The following is a 15,719-nucleotide window of genomic DNA, read 5'->3' on the forward strand; positions in this document are numbered from 1 at the left end:
TATACTTATCACCAAATCAAGGCATCACCACATGAAAGATGAAATAAATTTCCAAAAAGAGGTAATACCCGAATATGATGCATCATGGTTTGTTTCGAATTGAAAATCCATCTGACACATCTAAGGATTTTCATTGGTAATACACCAACAGGTGCATATGAGCAACTCCTTTGTTAGGATGTGTATTCAAGATACCAACAGTTTGGTTGACATTTCTTTGTTGTGATCTGAATCTTTAGCCCATATCACAAGTTTCTGAATAAAATGGTCATTTTTTATGGATCATCCACCAAATTTCCCAGTCTTCTTCCTGATTAAACAAATAACCTGCCTTAGGTACAAGCATTTCATGGTGACAATTAATAAAGAAAAACAAACCAAATTCCTTTAAACCTGTATTTATTTTGATGACAAAGATGATGTTTTCAAATAAAAATCTTTACATACACAGAATACCATGTACAAACAAATGTCTTGGGATCATAACATAGAGTTTTTGAAAGAGAAACCTTGAAGTGCGGTACAAGGAATAAAGTAAGTGTTTACAATCCAGAAAATAAATGGTGATCAATGGTTCTTATCTCTGAAATTTGACGGGGGTCAGTCACCCCAAACTGTACCCTAACACTGAGGTTTTTGGCTCCAGGGTCTCTGACCAATAGATCTCCCCTTTAACAGACTGTATGACACACATTACAATGTCACAAAGATAATTCAAAGCCTTGTTCTACCTTGACTCCAAAAAAAATGCTGTTATCTATTGACAAACCAAAAAACATCAAAAACCTGGGTTTTTTTTGTTTTTTTTTCAAAGTCTCATTTGATTAAGCAGCCTTAGAAATGACTGTATATCATACTTAAAACTACTATCTTTTCAAATAAAAGAAAATTAAATATACAAATTCAATTTCAGATCTATTTGTGCTTTGAAAATGACGTTTAGAGCACAAAACATACATCAAGTGAATTTACCTGGACTTATCTCCAGTGGAGCAGATCACCTTAAATTATCAAATCATTTTACTGTGCAAAAGTGCTTCTAAATATTAATTTAAAATTAATAGCATTTGGTGTTTAATAGAGCATAGACAGTCTGATTTTCAGCGCTAAGAGTTGAAGGATTACAATGACAAGTAGCTTGTCAAACTCAGACGTTTTATCAGCTTTTAATCCTCTCCCTATATTTGCCCCCACGATAAAGGACACAGGAAATAAAGAAATGCCTAAGAAAATAAGTTAAATTTACAACAATTTTTTGTCAAATAATGGTTAATGAAAGAATGTCAGAGCAATGGCTTGAATCTAAAAAGTTATGCTCTAAACCAGTGTGAGGGTTTGGCTATCCCACTATATTCCCACACCTCTTAGAAACCTCAAATGAAAACCAGATTTCCTATCTGTATGTATAATGGCAGCAGAATATCAGAAAACTTGCAATTTCCATTCACAAATCCAACATGAGACATTGATAATGAATTTTTCAGAGATTTGTAGAAGTTCATTGATGCAAGATTCTTCCCACGTCTGTCTGTGTTTCTTCTTTTCTACCTGAAAAGAGAAAAACAAAAGTTTTGTAATACAGTCTTTGAAGTCTTGGAACAATATTCTTGTCAAGAACTGCATAAGCAATAACTGCATGTTATATTACAAAAACATGTGCTTAAAGACTTGACCTTAAATTCAGGCATGACCTAAAATTAGTGCAGTGGGAGGTTGTTTCTTTATGAATGCTGTAAAATTTACTAAATGTAGCAAAAAATGTAATATCAGATTTCAGTGGGAGCAACCAATGAGTCTATAACCAATGAGTCTACCTTTTTATATCATATAACAGTTTAAAACAACAATGTTAACTTGCTAATACCATCTTGGTGATGGTCATAGTAAGTTAACGTTGTTATCTTGGTGTCTATTCATGCATGATCTGATCTCTAGAGTTTTGTTTTTGCAACTTGACCATTGTAAACCATTTCAACTGCAAATACTTTTTCTGGAAATCAAATATAAAGACGAGGGGTCAATAGGTTAAATACAGATCCTTCAATGACAGTGTTTGCAAGACAATTTCACATTAGAATGATGTATGTAGGAATGTTTTTACAGAATGTGTAATTCATTATAGCACAAATTATACTAGCTCTCATGAGACTGAACATCAACACCAATGGCATTAGCCATGACCAACAACATTTTACTTCACTCTGTTAATATTTAAATAAATCCCTCTTATTTCATGAATTCAACTTTGAGATGCATGTAGAACAGTTCTGACAATGGTCAGTTTATCTTACAAATGAGAAAGCAGGATTGCCAGTTGCCAATTAAAACCAACTGGGATGACCAACTACAGCAAAATGGCTAAGAAGTGAGAGGTGCTTTGTTAGAGAGCTCAAATCAGACAGAAGCCATTTCCCCTGGACCATTACGTTGGGTACACCAGATTCAGAACAGGCATTCTCTCAGATAAAGGCAACAGAAATAATTCTTCGCGACACAAACCCCCAACAACAGGGGGTGTTTAACATGTAAATGACAAGAAAGATCTAATTTAAGCCTGATGAAATACACACATGTTGTGAGGTTATAATCATTTGGAATTCACCAAGCCACCAATACATAATGGACACATACCGATGTTGGACACACAATCATGGAGGACTGACATTTACTCCACAGACAGTGCATCATGAAAGGAATAAATGACTCATAAAACACAAAAAGGATGCAGAGGAATCTACTCAGAACAAAGAAAATCCTGCTCCAACAAGCAGGATAGACGAAACCATGGAAAAGGAACATTTGCATACCCATATATTTGCCTGTTCATATATTATATTAAACAAAGTACACACACAAGTCAAATATTTAGCATATATAAAGAATTAATTTTAAATCTGATGTTCCATTAATTGCTACCTGTCTGGCTTATATTCTGTTAGAAAATATTTAAGTCCTCTGTAAATATCTACAGTATTCAAGAGTGCAAGGGGGTCAATATCTAGATTTGCATTCTAGATTGCGTAAAGTGGGTTGACTACCCTAGATGTATATATATCTATGTATATAAAATATCATATAACTTTATATATATACTATGCAAACGTGACCTGAAATCTTTTCAGTCGAACAAAAGGCAAACCTTAAGAGCCATTTAATATTCCGATTAAAATAAGAAAAATCCAATGACAGTGTCCATGATAAAAAAGACTTGCTTTAAAATGAGCCCTTGTGCAGTCTATATTGTATAATTCTGACCAATGCAGGGAGTTGACACTAACATTCACAAAAGTGTGACTGTGTTTCAATAAAAAGAGTAAATTTTTTTAATGTGAAATATATCTATTGAAATCTCAAAGTATTTTCGAAGACAATAGATGTCTCAAACAGCAAGAATTGAAATCATCAGTCTTATAGCTCACTTTCTTTGGTGTGGTGGAGGAGTGAAGCAGTTTCTAAATACAAATGCTGATCTCACAATTTCATTTTCTTGAGACCACCATCCATGACAGGTCCTGATTTTTGGACCATTATGAGTTCTGTGCCTTCCAGACACCAGTTATCCAAATGAATTGATGGGGTTAATCCACATTCTTAACTGGGTTACAAAAATGAATGCTTATAGAAAATAGGTGATACCATCACTCTCACCTGACCCACTGAACCAGTAAAATCGGCCATTCAAATTCACGACCAGATTCTGAGCATGGGGAGTGGAATGTTGATTTGGTATCCAATCTACCCATTAAATCAGATTAAATATCAAAGTGAGATTTCACCAAAAAGTCATCCAGCCAAGCCAACAATTGTGAAGCAGGGTGTTAAATGTGATCTTGAAATATGTTTTGCATATACACCCTATCTAGATTGTTCAGATTTGCGAGACTGGAAAAAATATTGGGATTTTCTAGTTATCATAACTGAAATAATGTCCAAGCTGTCATATTTTACTGTCAAATTCAATGAAGCATTTCAATATTTTGGCCACAACATTTTATGACCAGATGTTACACTTGTAAGATTTATGCATATTTTCTTTTTTATCTGTAATTACCTGCACAGTACTACTTTTTACAACAGTCTTAAGAAAGGCATATTAAGACTTGAACAGCTTGGCTTAATTATATTCAGCATTTTACTTTAATAGCATAAATGTTATCAACTTGTTATATTATTTCTAAGAACAATATCAATAAACTGTATAGAAAGATTGATCCAAGGAGAAAAAAAAGAAGTAAAGATGATCAGCAATCTATGTAAATATACAGATGTATAACATAGCCTTCCCGGTAAGTATCAATCTGACACAGTTCAGGACATACATTGGTAGTAAGTATGTACTAACTAAGCAGCATCAAGTACTGGACAATTGGTACTCAAATGTACTGTTGTCTAAAGCACTGTTCAATCAAACACAACAGAACTGCCATACTCTCGGCTGTGACTGGCAACAGGACTGGGAAAAACTCTTAGAGATACAGCATCCAAGTCACAAATTAGTCGTACATATGATCTGGTCTCAGCATCATGGACCACCCTTATATGTCTTTTGAGTTTCATTATAGCAAGTAAAATCAGGATATCTTTCCCTTTTGTGTTAACCTTAGACTCAAAGCAAGAAAAACACCATATGTAATGATCAAGGGATCAGGTGCCTTTTCCCTTAATTTGTTGCTAAATACTGCACAATATCTTTGGAATATAGTTTACTGGTGAAAATTATATCTTAAAATGGAATGGTCTTGCTGGTAAATCCTCTTTTAAAGGACATCTTAAAATCCTCAAACAAAGTGATTATTACATGACAATCATTCCTGTTCAATAGAGATTTGACACATTTTACATTTTTATAGTGTGATGAAAGTAATTATTATACATCAGGATATTAAACATAAACTAAATATGAAATTACATGTAATTAAGTAGAAGTTTTTTCAAGCATTCTACAATTCATTTTTCTACAGATGAAATTTGTTTTTTAACGAATGTAGATAATTGCAACCAACATTTTTTGGGTGTCCAGCTATCTATCACATTGGTTGATATTGCCAGTCACTCACACTGTCCAGGCCAATGTCTCTGATTTGATTGGCAAGTGCATCTTATCAATCTAAGTCAGTCCATGTAAATCTTAGAGGCTTTGGTCATTACCCATGGGATTTATGGTATAAATATAAAACTTGAAAATTCTTTCAACAAGCTTGCCATCATATTATAGTATCTCTATGACAGGGATTACAGCATGACTAAACTAAAGAACCTTCACACTACCTTGCTTCCATGTTAACTCACCTACCCACCTCCTTTTTCTCCAGAACTACTGAACACCACCCTCATGGCCCTTCTCTGACACATTTTATACAAGCTTGCTGCTAAGGTCATTTCAAAATATGTGCAAGTTTATAAAAGGAAGAATTTTGGAAAGTTTTATTTTTCTTGTTTCTTTAAGGGTCCCCTCCTGGCCTAAAAACTTAAAATCCAAGCTTTATAAGTACACATTTTGATATTGCTCTAATTGGGTTTTTTTTTTTTAAATTAATCATATCTTTTTATCTCCCCCTTGGGAAGAGACCTTAGCATCATTTTTTATTAAAAAAAATACGAAAAAAAGCAAAAGAACAAAAGTTCTTGACTGTAGATGCTTGTACCATGTTTAGTTTTAATTAAATTGCAGACAGTAGAGAACAAGCAAAAACCATTGATAAAAAAAGTTCACTTGAATCTTAGGTCCAGGTGAGATACAGTACAGTCTCATTGGCAGTCCTGTTTGTACTAATTGTAATAACCTTTCCAATCTGTCTAAATCCATTAACACAGTTGCAACCTAAATCATTTCAACATTAATCCTAAACAGCTTCTGTGAATCTTTCATTTAGTAGTTTCATCAGGTTAATTATATACAACAATCAGGCAATACTGCTATAAAAATGATTAATAGAGTGGACAAAAAAACCTACAGTTTTAATGTTGAGCCTACTAATGAGGAAGATATATATACAGAGTTTCCATGAAATTGTTCTCATAAAAAAACCCACCTTTCCAAATATTTCAGTTTGTGATGAATGCCTGTATTAACTTGAGTATTTCTAAAGATAAGAGCTTTTCTGTGAAAAAATGGACACATATAAAACTTTAAACAGTGACACCTCTATAGGTGATGAAATTTTCTTTAACCCAAAGCAGACAAAACAGTAACTTGTTTGAACAGTATTAAAGGTATAGATGACCAATGTCAATGTTGTTGGAATTTTGTATGTATGCCAAAAGCTCAAATGCACATTATTATTATTGACATGACTTACATTTTATAGGTTGTCGTACTCTCTACACAGATAATACCCATTATTTACTCAATATTTAAACAAGGTTAGTAAATTGACATAACTCTTTTTTATACTCTGTCCCGAGTTTTTGCTTCCACCACTTTTTGCTTGATATTTCAATAATAATAAATACCTTTGTGCTCAAACTACGTTCATCTACTAATATAAAAAATGTCCAGATTATCTGTTTTGAAACGCCCCCTCTACCGCTTCAGGTTTCAATACACATCCCGAAATTGAAAGTCTACGGAGATTTTGCATTGCAACAGCCATTAATAAGCCCGGATGATAACGTTAAAAAATTGCGCAATGTATTCCGAGTGTATTCCGAATGGAGAAAAGATGTAAACATTCCCCATTATAAATCTCCGTAAGGAATCTGTTTTCGTTCCTGTGAATTCCTCTGAGTGGAAAGGGATAATTGTTCAATGAAGATATCTTGGATATATTCCCTTTTAACGATTTCAACTGTATTTCTTTCTCAGGTATGTGTAATTTTATTAAAAATCATCAAAAAGCGATGGAAGCAATAACTTGGGACAGACTATAAGTGCTTTCACCAACAACTTTTTAACAATTTACTAGTAAAGATTTTTATTCATGATATGGTATTTACATCATGGTTGTTTGGGTAAAATAAATCAAATGAGCGTATGTTAACTGAAAATGGTAATAAAACAAAACATGATCTCTATTTTAAAAGAGGATGTCACTATGAGATTTATCAGAACATTGAATCAACTGAACATAAATTGTATTATTCCCTTCTGAGAAGTGGGCAGGCATAGCCTATGTTATGCCTGTCCACTTCTCAAAAGAAAATAACATTTGTATATAACATTTTAAAAAAAAGACAGCATATAATATCATATCCACATGTATTTCAACTCATATTTAATCTACAGATCATAAAATAAAATCAATGCTTTAACTGATGTAGAGCCAGACTTTATGGTTACGATTAATATGACAGGGAATATCATGCACATTCTACACAATATATAGCCAATAAGGACTTTTTTTGTAAGTCAGACAGAAACGTCATTCCCCCACCAGCCTACTATGGGTAACAGCTGTGTGAGGTGAGAGTGCGTGGTACGACTCAGTCGATCCTGTGACATCTGCTTCAGGATTTGTACAGTGTGTGCAACACAGAGAGAAGTGCAAGCATTGATGGCAGCTCGGAGACGAGGTAGTACAAGAGAGGGAGTATACACTGTATAGTAATCAATGCCTCTCCAAAGCTGCTGCTCAGAGACCCCCCAAAACAAGAGACATCTATTAATATCAAGAGAGAGTAAATCTGGCAAGGTCCTATGGGTCTGAGTGGGATCAGAGTGACACAGAGTAACACCTAACAATCTCTGCTGTCCAGATTGTAGAATCACTGACAGGGCCCCATGTTTATATGCGTCACTTTGTGCCATGGATCAGATCATGCACACACTCATATAATCAATGCTCTTTCTGTAGAAACACATTTTCATCTTCTTTATCATGCCTCAGACCCCAGCATTCTCAATTTACATAAATTAGTGTACAAACTGTAGTGAAACCGCCCATGGCCTCCAAACTGATTATAAAACAGTTTTATAAGCACTACTCAAATGGCAAAATGTCAAGCCCTTGTTAATAATAATCTACCTAAGACTTGTTATCATTAATGTTTATCAATATAATCTACTTATGAATGTATTAGGTACATGTGTTGTATGTCAGGTGATCAACTTCCCATAGTATGAATGAAATTGAACAAAAATATTTACATTCCACATATTTTTTGCATGTAAAATGTGTTGAAAGCTTCTGCAATTATAACACTGTGACACACACAGGGTACTCAAAGGTTAAAATGACGAGTTCTATTATGACGTCACAAATGGTGAACGCTGTAAAATGTAACGTCACAAGCTAAAATCAAAGTTCATCCTTGTGGCTGTTACAGTGGCTCTTCCATTTATATCAACTTACCCTTAAAATAAGATTTTTAAGGTATAAATCACATTTGCAGACAAGGCAAGAAGTAAAAAAAGTAAATATAAGCATTAAATCATTATTTTTTGAAAGAGATATAATGCACTAACGCGAGTTACTCAATTTGTATGCACACGCTGCTGCAGTTATGAGACAATCTCTTTCAAAAAATAATGATATAGTGCTTAAATATGACCAATAGAACAATTTCTAATCTTTGTCAGTGTTGTCTCTACAAAATGTGAATGTGAAGGTCAACAAAATGCTTTATTCACATCACAATGTGACCACAAATTTATCAACTCCTGTACATATATTTCCAAGGACATGAATTTGTCAGTGCCCTTTGCTCACTGGACTATGTTGAAACCAAGACAGGGGGTGGCCCCATAAAAATGTCCCAGACCCTTGCCCTCTTCTCTAGCACCAAGACACATTATCTTGCTAGGTAGATTAGGACTAAATTCTTTGTTGTTCATTGTTCTATAAACTGTACATCTTTATCTAGGAGTCCAAAGTCACTTCCAAAGATTCAAAAGCTTACCAATGGCAGTTATCAAGTCCGTAAAGGGAATAAGATAAGGGCTGCCACCAGAAGAGGGAACAGCTGATTATCTCCCTTACTCAGTGAAGTGGCTTGATTAGGTCATAGCTGATAGGGGCCAATCCTGTTAAAAAAGATCATGATATATTAGAATTAATTAATAAGGTGCTTAGGATATGATTGATAAGGTCTTGGCATGTACACATATAATTACAATGTCTGTCTGGTCGACCAGACTTTCACCATGATAAAACACAGGACACAGAGACACTTACAGCAGTATGTGTGAAAAAGTAACAGTTTTATCTGATCCAATAAAAGGCTTTAAATTATAGTAGTGAACAAAAAAATACATCAATATTGGTTTTTATTTTGTAAATTATAAATGACTAAAAAATTATCAAGATGTAGAAATCAAAATGCGGTTTTCTGTAGAGTGTCATTTTGTGGGGTATAAAGAGCCCAGGTCTTTGTTCAGGGTAATTGAGGTAATTTGCAATACACCTGTAGCCCAGTGTATTCAGCAACAGTGTGTCTACCCCAAGCACCTGCTCCTAACTCCACATCTGTTATGAGGCATTTGATCACAGCAAATTATCCTTTACAGGTACTCGGGTGTAAATTCATGTCTAAATCTCTCTCTCTCTCATTAAAAAAAAATATTCGGATATTCAAAGGACTATATGTGGTTTGAGCCTAAAATGGCCCCCTTAAATGGACATAGTCATTTTACTGTTATTCTTTGTTTTCTTTGCACAGATATACATTCGAAGTTTTATCATAACTTTCACTTAGACTTAGGTGCCCACAATTTAAAAACATGACATCATAAAGTTTACCTTTTCCCGCCATTTTCGCATTTTTAGCATAAAACGGCTTGTTTTGAAGCCGTTTTTCTTTAAGAAAAAATCGAGTGATTGCTTGAACAACCAAAATATTTTCCATAAAGATATATCTATCCAGTACTTATAAGTGACAAAAAGTTCTTTTTTTGTTCAAAGCGTCACTCTATATTTCCCATTCAAAAAAATGATTTGAAAAATGTCAAAATTTCACTGATTTTGATTGGTTTATAAAAACAGCATCACTTCTGACATCATATACTGCCAATGGGCACAAAAAATCAAATAAATAGGTGAAAAATGTATTTTATATCAACTCTTCTGAAAAATAACACAACAATTTGATGTACCTGAAACACTTTAAAAAATTGCAAATTATGGGGGCCAAATTTGACTAATATCATATGTAGTTCTTAATATATAATTTTTAGAGAATAATGAAGATGAATGCAAAAAAATAAAGGCTAGCAATAGGTGTCATATGTTTTATGCAGAATACAGTGTCATTTTAACAACTTTATTTGTCATTTATGCAAAAATTATGTGAACAGACAAAGTTCATGAATCTCATTGCAAATTCTAATCTAGAACATGTTTAAGCTAAATCAATGACCTTTTTAATGACACAGGTGTATGAATAGAAAAGCTTCAAATGAAACATGAGTATAATAAAAGAATATCAACCACTTTTTATCTCTAGAGCAAAATTGAACCTTGGACCAAATACATGTCCATACATATATAATTTGATGAAATGTAGGCATCACTTCCAACTTTTTTTGCAGTTTCTTAATGTCACCATGAAGCCCAGCAAGAATCCATTTTGCAATAAGCATGGATCTTCACTGCTCCATTGAGATCTAATCACCTGCTACACTGAGCAAATGGCACATCTTTGAATATGAAAAATTAAACGAATATTTTTTGAAAATTCTTAGCTGTGAGTAAGTTTTCTTTATCTGTATCTTGAAAATTGTCATTTTTCATGTGCTGAGTATAATTTGTTCACATTGATAAAATCTCTGTTTTTATGACATGCATGATTGGTTAATGACAGGTCTGCATTGCTTATCTGTGACTGTACATACACAGTTGAGTATATCTGTATTTTATGTTTCAATAATAGCTACTTGACATGAATTATCATCTCCACTTGATGATTAAAGATGGATCACAGTAATCCCCATGGTTTAAGTCCAGAATAATGACTAAAGGTTAATCTTTAAAATATCATAAACTCCTTGGAATCTTTATCAAAATAAACCATAAAGTTCTTAGTAATGATGGAATGTGATCTCCTTCACCAAAAAAAATATCTTAGATTACAGGGATTATAAAATTACAAGTACTCAATTGCAAGGTTGTGTAGGGATGCATGTGTCAGGTTGTATCATCAAAGTGGCCAAGCATCTGTACATTGACATCAAACAAGTTCATACTAATCCCGAGTTGTCTCTACATGTACAAATCTCAGGTATTTGTGTTGTAGGGAGGGGGTGAACATGTTGGCTGTAGCTCAGCCGCGGGACACCTTTCATTGCAGTGACTGTAGGTTTAATGTCTGAGTGATCATTGCTTGCACACCTCCAGCCAAAGAATTCACTGGCAGCAGGAAGGAAGTGGGATTTATGAAATGTGACATAAATTGATCAAAGTATGTAGAGAAGAACCTGTAGATTATGATCAAACCCAGGTGTCAATCATACCTTAGTGCATTCACAATGTTTCCCCTCTGACTTACAATAAACTCTACACAGAGAAAAACAAGACCCATCTTCTACTATCAGGCCACTCTGGCTAATACAACCTAAATGTTACCCCATATATTCTAAACAGTGGCAAACCATAAAAGTCACGGAGAGTCTCTTAAACAAGTCTTAAGTGAGAAACAATTTATCAATACCTAGTGACAGGGGGATGGGAAGTGTCCAGATTGGTCTGAATTTGGAGGTCATGTGACCCCCAAGTCTGACCTACCTACACCTGGCTGATTTTCAGGCTAAAACCGTGACAATTGATCTAGAACGTGAAAAATTAAATATACAATTTTATTGAACAAAGAAATTTGGTAATTTTACTAGCTATGTTTAAAATCTACTATGATATTTAAAATCTACTACTTTTTATCCTAACATTACTTACAGAAATACCTTGCATGGGCAATATCAATGCCACAGATTATTTTAACATACACTAACAATTTGCTTCTTATCTGATTTTTAATGAAATCCTTCAATGTGAATCATAAATCTGTCAAACAGTAATTAATAGAATCACATTATATGGTGATGGATGGAATGCTAATTCAGTTTCAATATTTTGATATTTGAACTTGTTATAAGATAATGTGTGCCTCTGTATACCAAGAAGATACCATGAAAAATAGGCCTTGTTATTAATATTCGTCAATACATAACTAAATACTCTATCCTGCTATATGAGCTTTAACTATTCCTGATGTGCACTCTTGTGTCTATTCCTCTTACAAGGCTTATAACCACAACATCACTGTTTGCGGTATTACGTACTACTACAAAGTTGAAGGTCTCTCAAGGCTGGTACTTTAAAGTTTTCAGGGTCTTCCCAGCAACCCGGACCTTACACTTGAATATCTCTAACTAAATCCTGATTCTAGCCATCCTGAGAAGAAGAAACTGGTGTTCTGTAAGTATACTCTTTTGGAACTGCTTCCTATTGACAGAAACATTGCACTTCTCCATGATCAACGTCATTGCGGTCAGTCGTGAAGAGTTGTGAAGAGTCTTGGAAGGTCATCTTCATTGTTTAAAGCTAATTGACATGATCCAAGTGATTATTTAATTCTTGTATCTGGGATATAACATAGCAAATCAACTACTGTGTTGTTTACATAACAAAGCATACTTATATATCAAATTATCTTAGGCTAGCAATATCAATGAAAAAGAAACATCGACTTTCAAAGCTCATTATGTGAATCGCCTTCATTAAGAAACCTTGACCTTTGCATAAGGCTTTCTATAGAGAAGCAGAGATGCTGCATCAGAGTATTCACATCTAATAAATTTAAAATGGGTCACCCCAGAAGGTAAGTTGATCAGTGCCATCTTCATACAAGAACAGAATTTCTGTGTATACTGTTAACAATTGTATGGAAAAAAATTATGATTGATTGTACCATGGTCTGACAGGGACAAAGGCTGTGATGGACATAAGGGTCAGGTCCATGGCAGGAGAGAGGTCAGGTCAGTATCTCCTGCTCTCATTTCATCCCAACTCAACACTCCCTCTACAAACAGTTGTAAACCTAGATATCAGTAGGGATAGGCATAAAACCACCCACTAATTCTTAGCCTGGTTTACAATTAAATGTCTTGCTTCCTGAAAGTAAAGCAAGAACAGAAAGGATCCATATACCCAACAAGTCAACCTACACTATCTGAAGTCACTTGTTTGTTAACAGAGCATGCATAATTTGGGCTTCTGTCTTTTCTTCACCTATTAAATCTAGTTAAAGATCAGATTTAATGTGTCCGATTATCACGACAGACATTTAATACTGGTGACAATCTACATCAGAGCGCATGATGAACAAAGAGCAGAGGAAATGCCCTTATCGTCTGACTGAACCTGCTATTGGGAAGCAGGACACCATATAGTTGATACTGTATCAATGAAGAAGTTGGGTTATCTGTTCATCAGTTTAACACAAGCTACCTGAACAAAGACTTCCACTAGATTTGCTATGAAAGGCAACATCAGAGTCAGACCTATGCACTCCACTGAAGTGCAAGATAGGTCAACTATGACAATACTTCTACTGACAAATCCTATTGTCTACCCCTAACACATTTACAAATACATTGAGGGGTTTAATCAAAACAAATTAAATAAACAAAATATTGATAGATTTTAATCAGGCATTAGCTAAAGAGATTGTGCTATTTAAATAAACTAGCCAGGAATGAGGAATTTCTGGATGTTCTTTGTGTGGTGTTTTTACAGCTCTGCTTTGATTCTTACCCAAGGTGTGAGGCATTCCAATACAGAAGTTCAAGAAATAGCCAGCGGTGACATTCTCATGACAGGAATTCACTCCCAGTTGTTACAAACTGTCCATTCAAACCAAACAACAACAAAATGATGGATGGGCAACGTAAGGGTCATCCCATCACACCAGATCCCTGTATTTTATGCTGGACTACCTTTGAAATATTAAATATTTACATTACAAGTCTATGTCTGACAGTTCTCAGCAGGCAATGATACATAAATAGAGCAATTCTAGACAACTTTTTTTTTTACTTTGTTCTGTCGTTGACTTTGAAAATTTAACATGCCTCCTAAGCAGCTTACAATTTCTTTACAACAAAACTTCCTTATTTTGCCTCGATTAAATTTCCAACTGAATCGATAACAAGATGTATAACTTTATTTCCGTCAATTAAATATTATGACTACAAAACACGAATGCTTTGCAAAATCATAAAGTACTCAAAAGATGTTTTTATCAAGTTCAAGGGAATTGTATCAAATAGAGCCAAAATATTTTCCTTTGGTTCTTCTAACAAAATACAGCTATAAACTCTCCATACAGCAAAACAAAACAGACATTAATTCATCTCTTGAATTAACAAAGCATGACAATGGAATATGGACATTGACACTGGAAACACTTTTACTTAACAAAACCTCTGAAGAGTAATGGCTTATGTACATTAGTAAAGTGATAATTTCTTATGGGAAACCTCGTGAAAATTCAAATATAATAGGGATATAAACTTTAATTGCTAATATTAAAATATCTTTAAAAATCATTGAAGATTCAGTGTCCCTTATTTACATTTATATCAAAACTTTCAAAAAGATCTCTCTCTCTCTCTCTCTCTCTCTCTCTCTCTCTCTCTCTCTCTCTCAACCATAAAATACAGGTTTCAGTGATAAAAACAACATGCACCACATAACATCAATATAAAAAGTTCTTATTCTGCATGTCATAACGATGCAAAGTCTTCTAATACGATTGGCCAGTTGACTCAATCTTGCAGGTGTCGTTCTTCACACCTGACAATTGCTATTGAGCTAGCAACACAGACGAGAAAAAAGTACTAACGACTACCACAGCTCACCAGACAGATTAAACAACTATCTCTAAGTACGCGGAGGGTCAATAAACGAGTCCTTCAATGGGTTCTCATTATACAAAAACACATCAAAACACATCATACCAACCAACATCTCCTCACCAATACTCTGTGTTCAACCGACTTTATCTGTGGTGCTGAATTAATTTGTATATTAATGACAAACGCTGATAAATGTACAGATCTTTTGCGAGCTTAGGAAGACAGCTTTTCACACTTAACCTTCTCTACATCCCTTGTTTTCTAAGTCTTACAAATTTCAATTGTTCTCATCCAGTACATATTTGTGTACAAAAGCTGTAGCACTAGTTACAGTACCAATAGTTCCTTGAATCTGAATTTGTTCCAACATTAACATTATCAGTCAAACCAAATAGTAAACAACAACCTATTTGTTTGGTAACTGGAACCCCCCCCCCCCCCCTATGACATTCCAAAATATACCAGTCAAAGGAAATATACCCAGTGGTGCAGCAATGCCTATCCCCAACAAAAAGAATATTTTGTAAACTGATCACAGTCGCCCAGAGTTCAATGTCTCTTGCCTGGTCCAAGGTTATTTGGTTAAAAACAAAAGCTGTTCTCCTACTAGGGAGCAATGTAAACACTATCGTCTGGAGGGCCACCGTCAGGCCAATGTAACTGAAGCATCCAGACATGCCGAAACAGGGCTGGCTATCTAGAACCACACAGGCCTCACAGATAAAAACAAAATTATTCAACAAAACTTTATTCTAAATGTTTAAAAACATCTGACACATACAAAATACGGCAGTATTCTTCTGGGTTCCCATTTATAAGACCTGATTGAGTTGAACTTAACTGTCCTTTTGAGCTGTGTGCTTCCAATCAATAAACATTCTTTATGTAAGTTTATTCATGCCCGAGAGCGATGACTTTGATAATATTACTGCAT

At 34.5% G+C, this 15,719-nt stretch overlaps 2 long non-coding RNA genes across 8 annotated transcripts in view; one reads left to right on the forward strand and one right to left on the reverse strand.

The window, feature by feature from the left end:
• Positions 1–382: 382 nt before the first annotated feature.
• The window catches only part of LOC136269824 (uncharacterized), a 39,901-nt gene continuing 24,564 nt past the window's right edge, over positions 383–15,719 (reverse strand). For 5 of the 7 annotated variants that reach the window (XR_010707362.1, XR_010707361.1, XR_010707366.1 and 2 more), the window contains 2 exons: positions 8,839–8,962; positions 383–1,548 (listed from right to left, as the gene is read on the reverse strand). This is a non-coding gene — a long non-coding RNA (uncharacterized lncRNA). Of the gene's footprint in view, positions 1,549–8,838; positions 8,963–12,837; positions 12,949–13,682; positions 13,865–15,719 lie in introns of all 7 variants that reach the window. The other 2 variants (XR_010707365.1, XR_010707364.1) reach the window with 2 other exon arrangements.
• LOC136269825 (uncharacterized) lies at positions 12,527–13,827 on the forward strand. The gene is made up of 3 exons (XR_010707367.1): positions 12,527–12,747; positions 12,851–12,904; positions 13,688–13,827. It is a non-coding gene; the product is annotated as an uncharacterized lncRNA (long non-coding RNA).

The sequence above is a fragment of the Magallana gigas genome, chromosome 7 (genome assembly GCF_963853765.1).
Source record: "Magallana gigas chromosome 7, xbMagGiga1.1, whole genome shotgun sequence".
NCBI lineage: Eukaryota > Metazoa > Mollusca > Bivalvia > Ostreida > Ostreidae > Magallana > Magallana gigas.